The sequence below is a fragment of the Hesperophylax consimilis genome, chromosome 20 (assembly GCF_061612785.1).
Source record: "Hesperophylax consimilis isolate HC1 chromosome 20, BYU_Hcon_1.0, whole genome shotgun sequence".
Taxonomy (NCBI): Eukaryota; Metazoa; Arthropoda; class Insecta; order Trichoptera; family Limnephilidae; genus Hesperophylax; species Hesperophylax consimilis.
The window spans coordinates 2,661,933-2,679,762 of NC_142855.1; positions in this window are offsets into that span (position 1 = coordinate 2,661,933).

The following is a 17,830-nucleotide window of genomic DNA, read 5'->3' on the forward strand; positions in this document are numbered from 1 at the left end:
GACGCCCGAGGAAGACATGGCACGACCAAGTGAATCAGATACTTGAGTCGGGCCATGTTAAGAGTCAGAATGATAGAAGAGTATGTATGAATGTGAATGAGGCAAGGAGTGTGTGGTGTGACTGAGTTGTTTGGCGGTCCGTCCTCTCTGCCTACCCCTGCGGAGAAACGGCGTGATGGTTAGTGAGTGAGTTAGTTAACGGTAGTCTTTCAACTGAGCGAAACTTTTTTGGTTAACCGTATGATCATTTATTTTAAGAAAACGTAAAAATATTTCTGTCACACGACAAAGTACATAAATATGTTATTTGCATCACCAAGAAACTGTTTAGAATCAACTTATATCAATAAGGAATGTTTATCAGTAATTATACATGTTATTACAAAAGTGTTATTGACCTCTTTTATTGTTCGGATTTACATTGTCCCCTTACTAATAAACGCTGCTTAAACTTTACACAACTGATAACCAACCACTTATGTATGGTAAACGGTTGTTTAAATTTTAAAACACGTTCATTATTAAGTTCCACCGGTGCACTTTTAAGCACAGATAGTGGAAATTACACTCGGTTTTAACAATTATTTTGAAATATGGAGATTGACAATAATCACGTATAATAATTAGGTCCTGATGGTCGAATGATTAAAGACGTTGTCCCGATAAGATATATACCCTGGGTTTGATTCCCAATTGAGACCGCTATATTTTTATTTTTCTGTGTCTTCTTCTGTTTCATGTTTCGTTTAAATGTCTTAAGTGTTGTTATTTTCTTAAAATGCATTTCCAGAGTGGAAAATATTCACAGTATCACCTTGATGTAAGATCACCATTCAGATTTGAAACGTTGAATGAAATGGCTTTAGCTGTGTTTGGTGACCAGATCTGAATAGTCAGATACTCTCCCATCTTCCTCTTCCCCTCCCCACTACTTTCAGCCTCACTAAATACCCCAATTAGGATGCCATAGTCTCACTGGCTCCAGACGTGTGGGACTCTTGTACGGTATTCCATAAGAAAGTAATTAAGTTGAAACGAAGTGTAATTTCCATAATCTGTGCGTATTAAGAGGATGCTACAAGCCAAAAATGTGTATACCTTATATTGTAGGTAATAGGCATTAAAATCGCTTGACAAACGGAGTCTAGAAACGTTCGATTTCAAGCACAAAACTGGTTTTTATTTATTTTGTAAATAATTTTATAAGAAAGCAAAAAAGTTAATGAAGTGAAATTGTCACAGATAATCTTAGCTATAATACTGTATTTTTTTAAGTTGTTTCCTTTACGCGTTAATACATATCTATTGAAAAAATATTTATTTGAGTAGTTTACATTTATATTTTTTATTAAGTAACTAATTATTTTATTTTTATTCTACTCAAGCGAAACGATAGGAAAACTTTCAATTTATTTAGAAAATATATTTTAGTATTTATAATGTACACCAATTCGTTATAAAGATTAATCAAAATTTTGATTTAGCATTAAGGTTAGTTAGATATTTACCAAAAAAATATTTAGGTATTCACGACAAATTTACAAAGGAATAATATTGATCAAAGAATTTTTAAATCGTTATTTATTTTTAACATAACATAACGTACATAAAAATTCTTATATTTGATGTTGACTTAAAATATTGTTAAAACTATTTAATTTAAAACATAAAAGTAGCCATTTCTGACCAATTTACTTAAAAACATAAACAAAAACCGACATTTTATTACTTATTAGTGGACCCACTACTTTATACCACAATGTTACTGTCAAAAAACTACATTACATCGAGGTAAGTTTTTAGATTCTCACGGCCAAAAGCATTTTTGTTGTTTGTTTTTGGGGTGTTATGCCGTGTTGCGCTAACTCCTTCTTCACTTCACACATCATCGGATCTACCGGATCTGCCCTGATGATGGACACTGCAACGCTGTCCGAAACGTCGGCTAAAGAAGGAGTTAGCGCAACACGGCATAACACCCCAAAAACAAACAACAAAAATACATTACATCGACTTTAATTCCACTCCGTATCTCATTTAGGTGCAGAGGTACTCCTCAGGAGTCCCCGACTTTTTTTACCATTAAAAACAGTCTCTAAACACTTCTGAAACTAATAATAACAAAATTTGAAATTTTCTGCGATATCGGTCGACTACTTTTCGAGTTTTGCGAGAACAAACATTTTAGGTTATAATAAGTGAATAGTGTGTTGAAAAATAATAAAAATGAAACTTTTATTATTTTCGATTAATTTTTACTAAGAATCCGTTTACATTTTGAAAACAAAAAAATATGCTTTCGATAAGTTGAAGTTTTTCCTATCTTTTCGTTTTAATAGAATTTAAATAAAATCTTTAATTACTTTATCAAAAAATTTACTGTAAACTACTAGATAATGTATTTTTAAATTACAAATGTGAACGCATACAAGAAACAACATAATATTTTGCCAGATTATACATGTTAACAAGTCACTTTTTTTATACATATAAATATTCAGTTCAAATAAAACATTCTCTGTTATTATGACATTCTATACCTTAATAGAATTGATTTAATTTAAATTCCTACCCATTATCATAAGCACCTCATACCTCGATTTATGTCATGTCTTATATAAACCTAGTATTCATTCAACTATTACTACACTAGTAGATAATTCTTTTAATTATGTATTGTCTCACTGCACTTCTATTAACAACTGTAATATCACTTATTAATCACTCTATTAATCACTCTATTAAAATTTTTGTAAAATCCATTTTATGGTGTTTAAATATATAAAATTAAAAAAATTAATAGCTGAGATAATCTGTAACAGTTTCCTCTGATTAACTTATAAAAATATTCACAAAATAAAAAAAGATCGACGGTTCCTATACTCCGTTTGCCATTTATGCCTATTGCCTATATTCCCTGTGAAATAAGGCATATTAAGAACACAACATAGTCTGTGTGTGTTTATTTTTTAAAATATATATTAAGTTACCTTTGTCTGTTGTTAAGCTCGTTGATAGCACTGTTATCACTTCGAAAACACGACCGTTTGCTGAACCCAGAAGTCACTACTTGAGTACTTATCATCTACTCATAAAAAACTCACTAGATCGACATCTTCGGACTTTTTGTTTGGAAAAAGTTTGTACACTACTTAACCACAGATATAGCTGTCGGAGCGATGATAAAAGATGAGGTAGAGAAATTAAAGGCCATTTAAAAAAATGGTTCTACCATAGACAGTATAATTGCACTCAGCAATTCATTATTTAACCCAAAAAACTAAACCTTCCCCTTACCGTGCTAAAAAAATCCACGCGTTCCGGTGCTGTGTAGTCAATACAAATCTCAAAATAAGCGATTTAATATCGGAAAAATATGAATATTCATAGCTAATCGCTTATGTTTATTAAATTATATTTCAAAAGTGATAATAATTGTAATTTAATTGCTGAAAACATGAAAAAACCATCGTCAGATGCTAAACAAACGTGAGAGGAGTCCATATCTAACGACGGCCCACGACCGACTGGCTGCCGGCTGGCACAACAGGCGCTGGATAGGCGCTGGACGCACACACACAGCTATGCGGTCGTAGGTATTGATGTTATAAGTCAAAATACAACTGTAGACGTGTGGATTTCTCATGTTCCCGAATAGCGAACTAAAGCTGGACATCAATAGCGTGTCATTTCCTCGCACACTCTTCGCGTAGTAGTGTCACACGGTTGATTGTATTGGTGTATTTGATCTCTGTTTTTTAATTGAATTTGAAAACTATGTAAAATATTATTATTTTAATTCAGTGCAAAAATGTACAACGGAGAAATATCTAAAATCTGAACCCAGAATTTATTGTATTTATAAAGTTATTAAAGTTATTAGAAGCAAAGTGTAGTAAATACACACCACAGGGTTAAAATGTCCAGCAGAAAAATATCGAAATATTTCTCGAGGGACTAAGAAAATGAACTTTTACAGCTTATTTACTAAAGATGAAACTTTGTCAGTGAAACTTGTTAATATGTGAATAAAAAACCCAAAATTACTTGAAATTTGAATTTCTTTATGAAAGAAACAAGAAATTTAAATAAATTAAAAAAAAACACTGATGAAAATTCAAAACATGATTGTGCGACAATAAGACAGAGAATTACGATATTTTTCTGCTTATTTTGAACTCATGGTTCGATCATCAAACAATAAGATAATACAGGATACACTAATCAATAACATGAATAATACGAGTGTAAATTCAACAAACGATAAACCTATAATATGCCTACCATAAACAGCAATAAATAAAAGTTTTTTTTTTTTTTTTTTTTTTTATTAAATATCAAAATAATATACAAAAATCAAAAAGTCCCAATAAACTACTTTAAAGTAGTTTGTCATTGGGTGCTTTTAACTTAAACAGATTATATCAAATGTATACATTCATATCATGAGAGGTGTAATACAATAAAAATAAAAACAAAAAACAATTAAAGCGTATGCAGTTAGAAATAGTTTGTATTAGAGTCTAGTACAAACTATTTCTTTCAGCTAGCCAATTTTTCAACAAAAAAATTCTTTTTATATTTGTACATTTTTTGATTTCTGCAGGTAACATATTTAAACAATTTGGTATCATGTAGTCTAGCGTTCTTTTTCCATATTTGTTTACATGCTTTGGTACGATTAGTCCTTCATTTAATGTAAATCGAGTATTGTAAGTGTGTTCCAGTCTATTTATGTACATAGGGCTATTTATGTGCTGAAAAATTATTTTATACCACATAATTGCTCTTACCGAGAGGATTTTCAGATTTTGATAAAGGTGTGGAACATTATGCCTTTGTTCATATAAACTTTTATGAGCTAATAATTTAACAAGAGAATTTTGAACTGCTTGAACATGATTTATATTTGTTTTAGAGGAAAATCCCCAAGCTGTAATTCCATACCTTATGATAGATTCAGCTAGTGATAAATAAATTATTCGAAGTGTGCATATTGGAACATAAAATTTTAATTTATATAATCTACTAATAATAGATCTCAGTCGTTCACAGACTTTATTTATCTGTAAATCCCATTTGAAAAAACAATCAATAATAACACCTAAATAAACATATTTTTTAACCAGTTCAATATTTTCACATGTACACAACGCAGGGATACCAACATGTAGGCAATCTGAATTGTGTGTTTTAATTTCGGGTATAATAGTATTTACCTTGGCATTTGGTGATCTAATGTGTATCAATTTAGTTTTTTTTGCATTTATGATTAGGCCAGAGTCGTGAGACCATTTTAAAAGTTCAATGTAATCTTTTTGTAAAAGTTCAATACATAATTGCAAATCACTGCAAGAAAACACCAATGCAGTATCATCCGCGTACACAAAGTGTTTTACATGTTTAAAAATAAATTTAATAAAAGATACATAAATTATATATAAAATAGGACCTAATATGGAACCTTGAGGAACACCTGCTAAGATTTTTCTTTTTTTACTTAATGTGTTCAAAAGCTTTATTTGCATGCACCTGTTGTTCAAATAATTTTCAAATAGTTTTAGAAGTTTCCCTCTTATTCCTATGATTTCTAGTATTTTCAACAATTTTTTATGGTTAATAGTGTCAAATGCCTTGGAATAATCTATAAATAAGACTAATACATGATGTTTATTATTTAAATTATTATTTATCAAGCTGGCAAACTTTTGAAGTAGCACTTCAGTGCCCTTTTTTTTTTGGAATCCATATTGGTTAGTATCAATAATAGAAAAATCTTCCAAATATTTTATTAATTTAATTTGAATGTATTTTTCAAGAATTTTTTCGAGTGATGGCAAAATACTGATTGGTCTATAATTACCCAAAATGGTGTGATCACCTCCTTTATAAATGGGTCTGATAATACTACATTTTAAATCATCTGGAATTTTGGCTTCAAATAAGATTCTGTTTACAAAATGGGTTATAATTGGACCTAATGTTAATATATGTTTTTTAATATCGCTCATTCTGATATTATCGATTCCAGGAGAAGAGCTTTTAAGTTGCTTCACAATGTTTTCTATATCAGCAATTTTAGCCCTAGGTAAGTACATGCTTTGAGGCATCTCCTCTGGTTCAAACCCAGTTGTCCTGTGATTACATTTATGTAACATATTGCAAACATTGTCAGAGAAATAATCAACAAAGTCATTTGTTACGCTTTCTTCGGTCCGATCTTTCATCAAATATTTGGATGCAACTTGGTCACAATCATTTTTACATTTCTTTCCTAAAATTTGATTACATTCGTCCCATGTTTTTTTTGAGTCTTGAAATATATTTTTGAATTTATCATTATAGTATGAGGTTTTTAATTTTATTAACAATTTATTTAAAATATTTCGAAAACACTTATATTCTTTTTCATAGTATTTGTTCGTTGGAGCATTTCTCCAACGTTTGTATAAAAAATCTCTTTTTTTAATTTTATAAAGTGCATCAGTAGATATCCATTCATTTATGGCATGCGGTCGGTTTTTTGATTTTTTGCTTATTTCAATTGTGCTTTTTTTATACAAGTCATCAAAATAATTTTTAATTTTCAAATAAATAACAGAACATTCGGTTTCCTTTAGAAGCGATTTCCAATCATAATTACAAATATGTTTATCAACCAGTTTTTGCGAAAGAATTTTAACTTTATTATAATCATTTGAGTTTAAATTATCTACCGAGTTATAGCGTATACTTATAGCTGTTGTGTTGTGATCGGCAATGTTATAGTCACATACACATGCGAAGATTGTACTGGTTAATCCAGCGGGCAGTTTACCGCTTATTCGCACGTAGAAATGATCGATACATGAACTATTTATTTTCTGTTTAACAATTACTTCCCTAGTGACGCCATCTATACATTTTTTCAAATAGTTATTTGTAAGAATATTTTCATAATTTATTATGATAGGATCATTTTTGTTTAATAAATTTAAATTTATGTCGCCGAAAAATATTACACTTTCATTTGATTTAATATTGTTTTCAAACACAGAGGATATTTCTGACAAAAATGATAGCTTATTTAGATTCGGAGGTCGGTATATTGCTAAGACATTTAAAGTGCTCTTATTTGGAAGTGTCAATATTCCAAAAACGTTCTCAAAAAATTTGGTGTCCAGAAATATTTGCGAAAAGGAAAGGTTATTCTTTATATATAACAAGATGCCTCCACCGGATTTTTGTTTTCTACAATAGTGATACGAATTGTATCCGGGAATATCATAAAGATTAACAAGTTCCGAACGAATTGCCGTTTCGCAAAGCATGAGTACGTCAACGTGATTTAAACAGTCTTTAAAATAAACATGAAATAGGTCGAAATATTTACATATTGACCTAATGTTTAGTTGAACAAAATTAAGTTTACTTGTATCACATTTCCTTGAATCTTGCTTTTGAAACCATTCACGCAGGTTATTTACTTTACAAAAATTAATATCATTGTCATCATCTATGAAACTAAAAGACATAATGATTTAAATAAAATATTTCCAAAAACATTCATGGTTAGATTATAGTATTGTTCAGTATAAGGTAGGTTTAATAATTTGCACCAGTAAATACATACTGTACATTTTCTACATGAAATATATTTGTTTCGTTCATTGTATTTTAATTGATAACTAATTGATAATTGATAATTAATTGATAACATGATAATTAATGGATAACAATAATTTATTTGTTTCATTCTCCATTTGGTAACGATTTGTAAGTAAGATAGTGTGCGTGAGTTTACGCCGCTAAAACAAGTATTGAAACAGTAGTGCAGATTTAAATGGGAATATTGGTATTGCGGTGTATATAAACTATTATACTCTTTATTTAAAATATAATAAAATATTACACTTATAACATTCCGTATAAAAGTAAAAAGTTGAAATACAGTATTTATTAATAGATAATTTAGATGCAAGGCAATGGACATAATAGTATATGTAGAGTAGGTGTATAGAACGTATTTAAATAGTGTAGGCCTATAAACAATGATTATAAAATGTATTTTAATATTCTGTATCTGGTAAAGAAAAGTGTGTAACTTTTGATGTGTTAATTTAATATTAACAAGCATCTTAAAAGAAGAAAACTTACATATCACATACGCATGTAAATAAAATTGATTATCTTCATTAATTATCAAAATACTACAATATAACAAAAGATTCTTATTTAAAATATATTGTTGCATTTTTTTTGATAAGTAAAAATTAATATTCAATATTTTGTTCAGCAATTGCGAGCATTTTTTTATATACTTTACAGTTGTTTTTGTCATTTGCCCTATGATTAACTGGAAATGTCATTTTATATTTTTCATTTTGAGTGCAACAGTTTCTGCAGTTTGGTTGTTTGTCCTTGTTCCCGCATTCGCTGTATGTGTGGTCGAGACCGAAGTAACTGCAAACAGGCTTTTCTTCCTTCTCTCTCTGCAGACATCTTGCAGCACCGTGTCCGAAGCGTAAACAGTGGTAACATTGCATTACTGGATTTGCGTCTTCAACAAAGATTCTTTGGTATCCGATTTTAATTTTATCTTTGTTTAAGAGTATTTTCCGGGTTTCACTCTCTACTTCAACCACATAGTTAGATGTATCATTAAATTTATTTTTAATTATTTTCTTGACGTTGAACACAGGTTTATGTTCCTTATTTTCCGACATAATTTTAATTTCTTCATTTTGTTCGATGATGTCACAAGTGAAATCTTCTTTATCATAATCATTAAATATTCCCTTGAAAATTAAAGTAGGTTTTTTTTTTGTTAATTCCTTAGTATCGACATCATTTATTACTTTTGAGATCTCCATTTGTAATTTCTTCGCATCTTCTTTTTTTAAACACTCGATGATGATTCTGTTTCGGGATATTTTTTTGATGCCTTCAATACATATTCCCAGTTTACTAGTTTTAATATGTTTTTGTATTTTTTTTAGAATCGAGTCAGAAGAGTCACTGTTTGTTTTAGGACTAATCATTAGACAATATTTATTTTTTGTATTTTTTTGTTTATTTTGAGGGTAATCATATGTTTTTTCTCTGTTCGCGATTTCTATTTTATTTTTATCTTCCGACATTTCAATTGCCAGGTGCCCTAATAATGATAAAATGTTTGTGGCTTTATTTGTCACAATAATTTGTTGGTCTTTACTGAACTTTTTACTGGAATCTTGCACTGCGAGAAGTAGTTCACTAACTGCCTCCTTTGCTTCTTCCATGAATTTGTGTAGATTGGCCATATTTATTTTTTCACAAACTTACTCCACTTTACACTTTTACAACCAGTAGTACTGTACAAATATTGTTGTCACCAGTTTGACAGTTTCAGAATGTTTAAAATATTTATTTATTTTCAAATGTGGTTTGTAGAAGATATGTTACTAATTGATTATTATTTTTTATTCCAATCGATAGTGCGCACTTTGTTTAATTTAATCATCAGCTTCACTGTTTGTTTTTGCCAAAAATAAACACTTTGCGGAGCACTTAAATTGGGAGCAGAAAAATATGCAGCCTGTCACTAAATGAATGTATAATAATGATTTTAACTATACTTAAATAGACTTGGGTTGGAACGGTAAAGGGGTGGAGAGGGATAAGGAAAAGTTGCCACGCAAGTTATATTAAAATATTAGGTACAATCAATTTAACAGTCGTTAATATGAGTTAGAATGTGATACAATTAAATTATGTAGTGATAGTAACTAGCAGTGAATATGTCAGCACGAATGTCTATATTTGCAAATTGTTATTATTATTAATTAAGTGTTGTTGTAATTTCTTTTTTACTTTAGGTTACTCTTACGTTTTACTAATATTGCTTCATATTTAGTTTTCTTTTTTAAAAATTATTTCTTTTAATGATTTCTCATTATACTTGTAATAATAGTTTTATAATTGTGTTAACTTAACATCTATTTACTGTCTGTATCTCCTGTATAATACAGATATTCTCCTATGTACACTGCATCATGTATCACTTTTATGTAAAAGCCTTTTCAGGCGTATATATAAATAAATGATTAAGAGCCAAAAATACAAACATATAACAATGACATTTGCTTTGGGTTTGTATTTTTCGAATATTCTTGTTTGCTTTCTTCGAAGGAATGAATTTAATAAGTTGATTAATAACAAGGGAGAGCACAATTTTGATAAAAACCGGTTTGTTGGAATAATCAAAAAAATGTTATAATAATGTTATTCTTTTAATTTATACTGGCGATTCAACTATGGGTAAATGGGAATTACAGACAAGAAAGGACGATTGGTTCCATTCTAAGATAAATTCATCTTGGGTTATTCATTTCAAATGTATGATGCAATTAATCCACTATTTCGTCTTCAAATATTTATCTTGCTGAAACACGTATTCACGCCTATTATTGGGACACAATAACGAGTCGACGGCATTAATATGGGACGATTTATGACAAAACTTTAAATCGTCTGAAATGGCGTAGAAAGCGTATGCGATTTGACAGTTATTCCATCCTAAGGGGACCGTCGTTCGCAATACGGTACTTTGCGGCAAAAATCGTGCGAAATCGGTTCTTGGTTAACATAAAAAAATATATATATGTATTAAATAGGAACTTGTTATAACTCTACTCAAGGGCAGTTAATAATTAATATTATTCATGTAAAAGATAAGGAGGAACGAGTACAAAAAAAAGAAGTTACTTCAGTTCGAACACGACTAAAATTTATTTAAAAAAAAATATAAAGAAGGGTTAGTCTTAATCTAGGCTTAATGATAGTTCTTAAAATTAATTCTTAAAACTAATTGTCCTTTTTCTTAATCCTAATTATCTTCATTCACTGTCTTAAAAGTTGGGTCACGTTACGAGATAATTATGCAAAAATTGTGCAGACACTTCCCTTTACGATGATTCTGGAATCACGGATCTCCACGTTCGCACTTATCACCGACAACACACAAGCGGCAACTTGGGTTGGATCCGAAGGGCGGAAGTAGTTCAACCTGGGCCAAGGCTCCGAAGGGCGGAGTCGGCAGGCAGCGAATTCTGAGTGGGCAGCTTCTGGGTAGGAAAATCCTCGGCGCCGCTCCAAGGGGGAGAGCAGGAAGTTTCTCGGCGGAGGCGAGACGGTGACTTCTGCTAGGGCAGCTCCCTGGTCGGAAGAGCCTCGGTGCCGCCCCAAAGGGGGAGAGCAGGAAGTTTCTCGGCGGAGGCGAGACGGTAACTTCTGCTAGGGCAGTTCCCTGGTCGGCAGCTGCCTCGGCGCCGCTCCAAGAGGGAGAGCAGGTTGATGACTCCCAAGATGATGACTGTCGAGTGCGGAAATGTGAAGTGTCGAGAACTAGGCGAGATCGTGACCGCCAAGAGGGCAGCCTCCTGGGCGGAGGCGCCTCGGCGACCGCCCCAAGGGGGGGCGAGATGATGACTCTCGAAAGGCGAGATTGTGACTGTCGAGAGGGCAGCCTCCTGGGCGGAGGCCCCTCGGCGACCGCCCCAAGGGGGGCGAGATGATGACTGTCTGCCTGGGTACTCTTGACTGTTTTGGTCGGGACTGTCTTCAGCTGCGTAATCCAGCGACCGTAGCGCGCCTGTCGTGGGGTGCTCGAACTAAAGTGGTTCCGCTTTACACCACTTCGGTACGTTGTTTGAGTCCGTGGCGCTGGCATCGACATTCTCACCGTAGTCGTTATTATTATTTTAAAAGATGCTAAAATGACATTTGTACAAGACCTTCAAACAATTACAATTTAGCCTAGCCTTGGGCGAAGGTTTTTTTTATTGCCGGGTCGCTGGCTTAACGTTCCCATTTCAGAATTACTACTTAATGAGGGTCTAGAGATAAATCTGCCGACTAATGGGTGTATTTCCAAGTTGGCTTTCTATTTTTTTATTGCGGGACCGGTGAAACTATTCAGTAAATACTTAAGGTCTAATAATTCGAACTGCCGCCTCCATCTGCGTGTAAAATCACAGAGACAAATGCTGGAGCACGTGTTCGCTTTGGTCTTTCTGTGAATTCAAGTCATGTATATACCTAGGGACATATCAAACTGCCATCGGCAGAAAAGAGTGAACATTTGAGTAGATGGATTTATTATGTAATTAAATTAATATTATTAAAGTAAATGGAATAATATTATGTACTGTTGAAATGGCGCGACCGAAACATATTTTGAAATATTTGTTGAACCAGTACCTACCGTGAAGTAAAAGTCGTCGACTAAATATCTCTTTTTAATACACATCTATGGCCTAGCTGTCAAAGTTTTACTTAGTCATTGGACCCCCAATACAGCCGGATTTGCTGGAAATTTAAATTTGCAAACATAAAGAAGGTGTATATCATTGTTCACACGCGTTCCTGAAATAACCCATGCTGTGGAATATTGCAATCAGTATGTACCTGCCTCAATAGAAATATATTTATCCGGCTTTCTTAATCTGACACCGTATTTTCTAAGTATATCCTTACTTTTATTGAAGCTTTCTTTCATCTCTGTTAAACATTCCTTTATTTCCACACAACATGTCTCACACTGTTTCACCCACGCAGTTAACTAAATTATTCAAAGCTTGCCATAGTTATGTGTACGTTCTAGTGCTGATATTTTCTATCCCAGCAAATCACTCAGTTCGTAATCAAACTCAACGACTAACGCAATAAGTACACTAACATAGGAAGGTTTAAACTGACACTGTCACGTCTACCTAATTTTGTATTTGTTTTTCTCAGATATTCTTGAATAATGCCACGTAAAAGATAAAAAGTGGGATTTCGGATCAGACATACGATAATACCGGCTGTCAGAGTAAGACAGCGTTAGGTTTACTATTTTGAGGTTACTTTTCTTTTCGAATCAATTAGAAATCCCAACACAATATACAGTAACCACTTAAATTTCGCACACATTCTCATCCCTCATTGACAGAAATGGTTAGACATGGTTGTCATTCAATATGTACTGGACAGGAGTCCGCACAAGACTGTAGATTTAGGCGCCGGATCCAAACCGTGTCTTCATCCGATGGTGATGCTCCTTTCGGTCGATGATGATGATAGTTGTAAAAGTTGATGGGGGGAGCCTATAAAACTCTCTCAACCTCTTCACATTGGGCAAAAACTAATAATTAAAATAATAATAAAGAAATCATTTATATATTCATCTGAACTCATTTTCAAAGAATTTAAAGTCAGAAAATTGAATACTCTTTTCCTGTATCACTCAACCTTACAAGTTTACAAAGATGATATCCTAAACAAAACCGTACCATTCAAAAACACAGCAAATCTCAGGCAAAAATACATTTTACCAATTCCGATTTGTAAAAAAACTTTGGGTAAACAAAACTACAAATACTTCTTTAATAAATTGCCAGAAAATATAAGATCACTTAATGATAGATTCAAAGAATTCAAAACACAATTTAAAAAATATATACTGAAAACCTCAACAAAATAAAAAAAAGAAAAAAAAAATTAAAAAAAAAAAAAATCTAAGAAACTAAACAAATACCTCATCCCATACACACAAGCAATTGTTTATTATGGGAGAACATTGAAAAATAATAAATAATAATCATATCATAATATCTTTATCTTATTACTACTGAAATGTCCCACCTCGGCCCAATATTTTCTTATTATTCATCAATGACATTGTTTTTTTTTATTTTTTATTTATTCACATTTAAACCCGCTAAACTACTTATGTAGTTTGTCAGCAGGGACATAGAGACAACATTTATAAAATCATAAGATACAATTTGAACGGTACATAATTACATAAATTGGTTACATTGCAGAAAAGTTTAAATAGCAGCATAAAAGCCTTATATAATAAGCAAGTAAAAATAAATGTATGAACAAATTAGTATTATCAACAAGTACATCAATAGTTTCATAAATAGAGGTAGGTAGTCAGGTATTACAAAATAATTGTTTTTCCATTTTCTAACAATATGAATTCCATTTCAGGGGCATCAGTATAAATCATTATTATCCAATAACCATTTCCTTAGATTATATTTAACATTAGCAGTATACATGTTATTATTTTTAATTGTCATTGGTAATAGGTTAAAAAATTTGGGTACTATATAGTTTAAAGTTCTTTCACCATATTTATTAGTACATTTCGGAACTACCAGTCCTTCATTTTGAGTGAATCTTGTGTTATGTTTATGGCAAACTCTTTCCCTATACAATGAATCAGACAATATAACATGTTGACTTACAATATTATAAAACAATAATCCTCTGACAGGTAAAATATTCAGACACTTGTATATTAATTTAATGTTACTTCTGTGTTGACTGTCATATTTATGGATTAACAATTTTATAATGGAGTTTTGTAATGTTTGTATATAGCTTATATTAGTTTTACAAGAATGTCCCCAAGAAGTAATTCCATAACGTATAGTGGATTCAGCCAGAGATAAGTAGATTAACTTTAAAGTACTTATAGGCACGAAATATTTTATTTTATAAATCCTACCCACAATAGCTCGTAGATGTTTACAAACATTAGCAATGTGTACATCCCATTTCATGTAGCAGTCAATAGTAACACCCAAATATACATAACTTTTGACAAAATCAATGGTTTCACATGAACAGGGCTGTGCAACATTTTTATGTATGCAGTCAAATGTGTGTGTATATAATGAAGGAATTACATTACATCTGGCGTGTGGAGATCTGATGTGCATAATTTTAGTTTTTTTGGCGTTTATAAAGAGGCCTGCATCATGCGACCATTTCAGTAGGGCAATAAAATCATGTTGCATAAGGTTCATTGCAGTAACCAGATCTTCGTGCGATATTACGAGCGCCGTATCGTCTGCATATACAAAATGTTAAGCGAATGAAAACAATTTTCTCATAATTGAGACATAAATAATATAAAGGGTTGGCCCTAGAATTGACCCCTGTGCAACACCTGTTGAGATATATTTTCTTTTGCTAAATTTTTTAAGAATTTTTACTCTTATTTGTCGATCAGTTAGTAAATTTTTTAATAAAACTAGCAGCTTTCCTCTAATTCCTATTGCCTCCAGTGTTTCTAATAGTTTATTTGTATCAATGGTATCAAATGCCTTAGAGTTATCTATGAATAAAACCAACACTTGTTTTTTTAGATTTAATTCATAATTTATGTGATTTGAAAATTCCTGAAGCAGCATTTCCGTACTTTTTTTCTTTTGAAATCCATATTGGTTGGGATCCAACAAAGAGAAAGATTCTAGATATTTATTAAGTTTTATGGAAATGTATTTTTCCAGTATTTTTTCTAGGGCTGGCAATATGCTTATTGGCCTATAATTTTGAATATCTGTATGTTTGCCCCCTTTGTAAATTGGCCTAGTGATGCTACTTTTTAGTTCATCTGGTATTACTGCTTGCGATAAAATTAAATTGATAAAGTGTGTTATAACAGGCCCTAAAATATTAATATGTGTTTTAATGTCAAACATTCGAATGTTGTCAATCCCTGGTGACTTTGAATTGTTTAATTTGCCAACAATAATATTGATTTCTTGGCAGGTAGCTCTGGGTAGGTACATACTATGTTGCACTTCATTCGGCCTGACGGTCGATGCTAAATAATCACATTTATGTATCATAGAGCTAACACTATTTGTGAAATATTCAACAAACTTATCTGCTACGGTTTCTTCATTATTCGTATTTAACATATATTTCGAGATTATTTCGTCACAACTACTTTTGGACTTGCGTCCTAATAATTTATTTATTTCATCCCAAGTTTTTTTTGTATTTCCAAAATAATTTTTGAATTTATTGTTAAAAAAGGTAGACTTACATTTAATAATTTCTTTTGTCACCTTATTTCTGAAAGTTTTATATTCCAATTCAAAGAATTGATTGCTAGGAAAATTCTTCCACCTTCTGTACAATGAATCTTTTTTTTTAATGTTTTCTAAGATATTAGAAGTTATCCAAGGTTTTATTGACAGAGGTCTTTTTTTGGGTTTATAATTCATAACGATTTTACTCTGTTCATACAAATTCTTAAAGTTGTTTTTAATTTTACTATATAGTATATTGCAATCTTGTTCCTCAAGCAAGGAGTGCCACTTAAAATTATGAATGTTTTTGTCGATTTTGTTTTGCGATAAAAACGAAATTTTTTCCCCGTGTTCTGGGGCTTCTTTCCTTGCACTATATTTAATATTAACTGCAGTTAAAAAGTGATCTGCTATAGTAATATTATTACATACACATGAGGAAAGAGAATCGCTTTGTTTACATCCACTGTTAAATCGGACAAATATGTGGTCTAAACAAGTACGAGTAACTTTTCCTGCTAAAACTGCTTCTCTAGTTACGTCACAAATACATTTGATTAAATAATTATCCGACATTATATTTTCATATGCCATAATAATAGGGTTTTGACAATTTAACAAGTCTAGATTAATATCTCCTATAAGTAAAACATTTTCTTTGGGGCTTATAGTATGCAGAATGTCAGATATTTCATTAAGAAATTGTGGTTGGCTACAGTTGGGGGGGCGGTATATTGCTATGATGTTTAAAATACTCTTGTTTGGAAGTGTCATAGAGCCAAGCACACATTCAAAATGATTTGTTTCTATTGTTTTCTGTTGAAATGTGAATTCATTTCGAACATATAGCAATATACCTCCTCCAGATTTTTTAGTTCGGCAATAGTTGTAACAATTAAATCCAGGAATATTATACAGACAGACAAGATTCGGTGTTATAGCTGTTTCACATAACATTAACACATGAATATGCTTCCAACAAGTATTTAAGTAGACATTCAAAGTATCCCAGTATTTATAAATTGATCTAACATTCAACTGAACAATATTAATATTTTCCATATTGTAGTTGCTATGAAACTTTAGCCAATCACAAAAATTATGAGTATTTTCGTAATCTACCTCGTCATCTTCTTCAATGTAATTATACGCCATAATCAATAGTTGCAAAGTCCTTGGCAAGGGCAGCCTTGTAGGCCGGGCAGGAGTCCTTGTCTCCAGTCGGATGTGCAGCGGGCTTCCCAAATCTTGTACAGGTGGCGCAGACAGGCTCGGCGGCGGCTTTTGGGCAGTTTATCCGGGCGTGACCTTCGCCTGCGCAGTGTCCACATCTTTGCTGGTCCTTGCAAAACTTGAAGGAATGTCCGATCATTTGGCACTTGGAGCACACTGTAAGTCCAATGAAGTCACGAACACGGCACACATTCCAGTCCACAAAGACTTTCCCCTGCTCCACCAGCACGTGACGAATGTGGGCAGGAACCTCGAAGACCCGGTGGCAAGTTGATCCAGTTCGAGCGCCAGCAAGGTGACTTAGCTTGCAACTTTTTACTGCGAAATCTAGGCCTGCTTTGTCCTGGGTTCCTGCTAAGGCATTTTTCAGGAAGCACTCGTCCGTTAGGTCACGAGGAACGTTGAAGAAGATCACCCTTGGAAGTCGTTTTGCTGGTAATCGAGCGCTTAGAGTGTCCGAGTTTGCTAGACATGGGGTTTTCAGAATTTTATCCTGATCTTCTTGTGTTGCAGTATGGATTACAACGCCTTTGTTTCGGATACTCCTAATGCCGGTCACACGGATTCCAAGTTCTGATGGCCGTAGTGTATCTTTTAGTAGCTGTTTCGTATCGTCGCTATCTTTTGTAGAATCCAGCTTTGGGAAGATGCATACAGCAGGTTTGGGGGTCCCAACGTTAAGTCCTGAGCGGTTGATTGATGGTATCATCTTCTGTGGGCCATTTTTCACAATATCGGCAAATGATAGGCTTGCTTCCGTG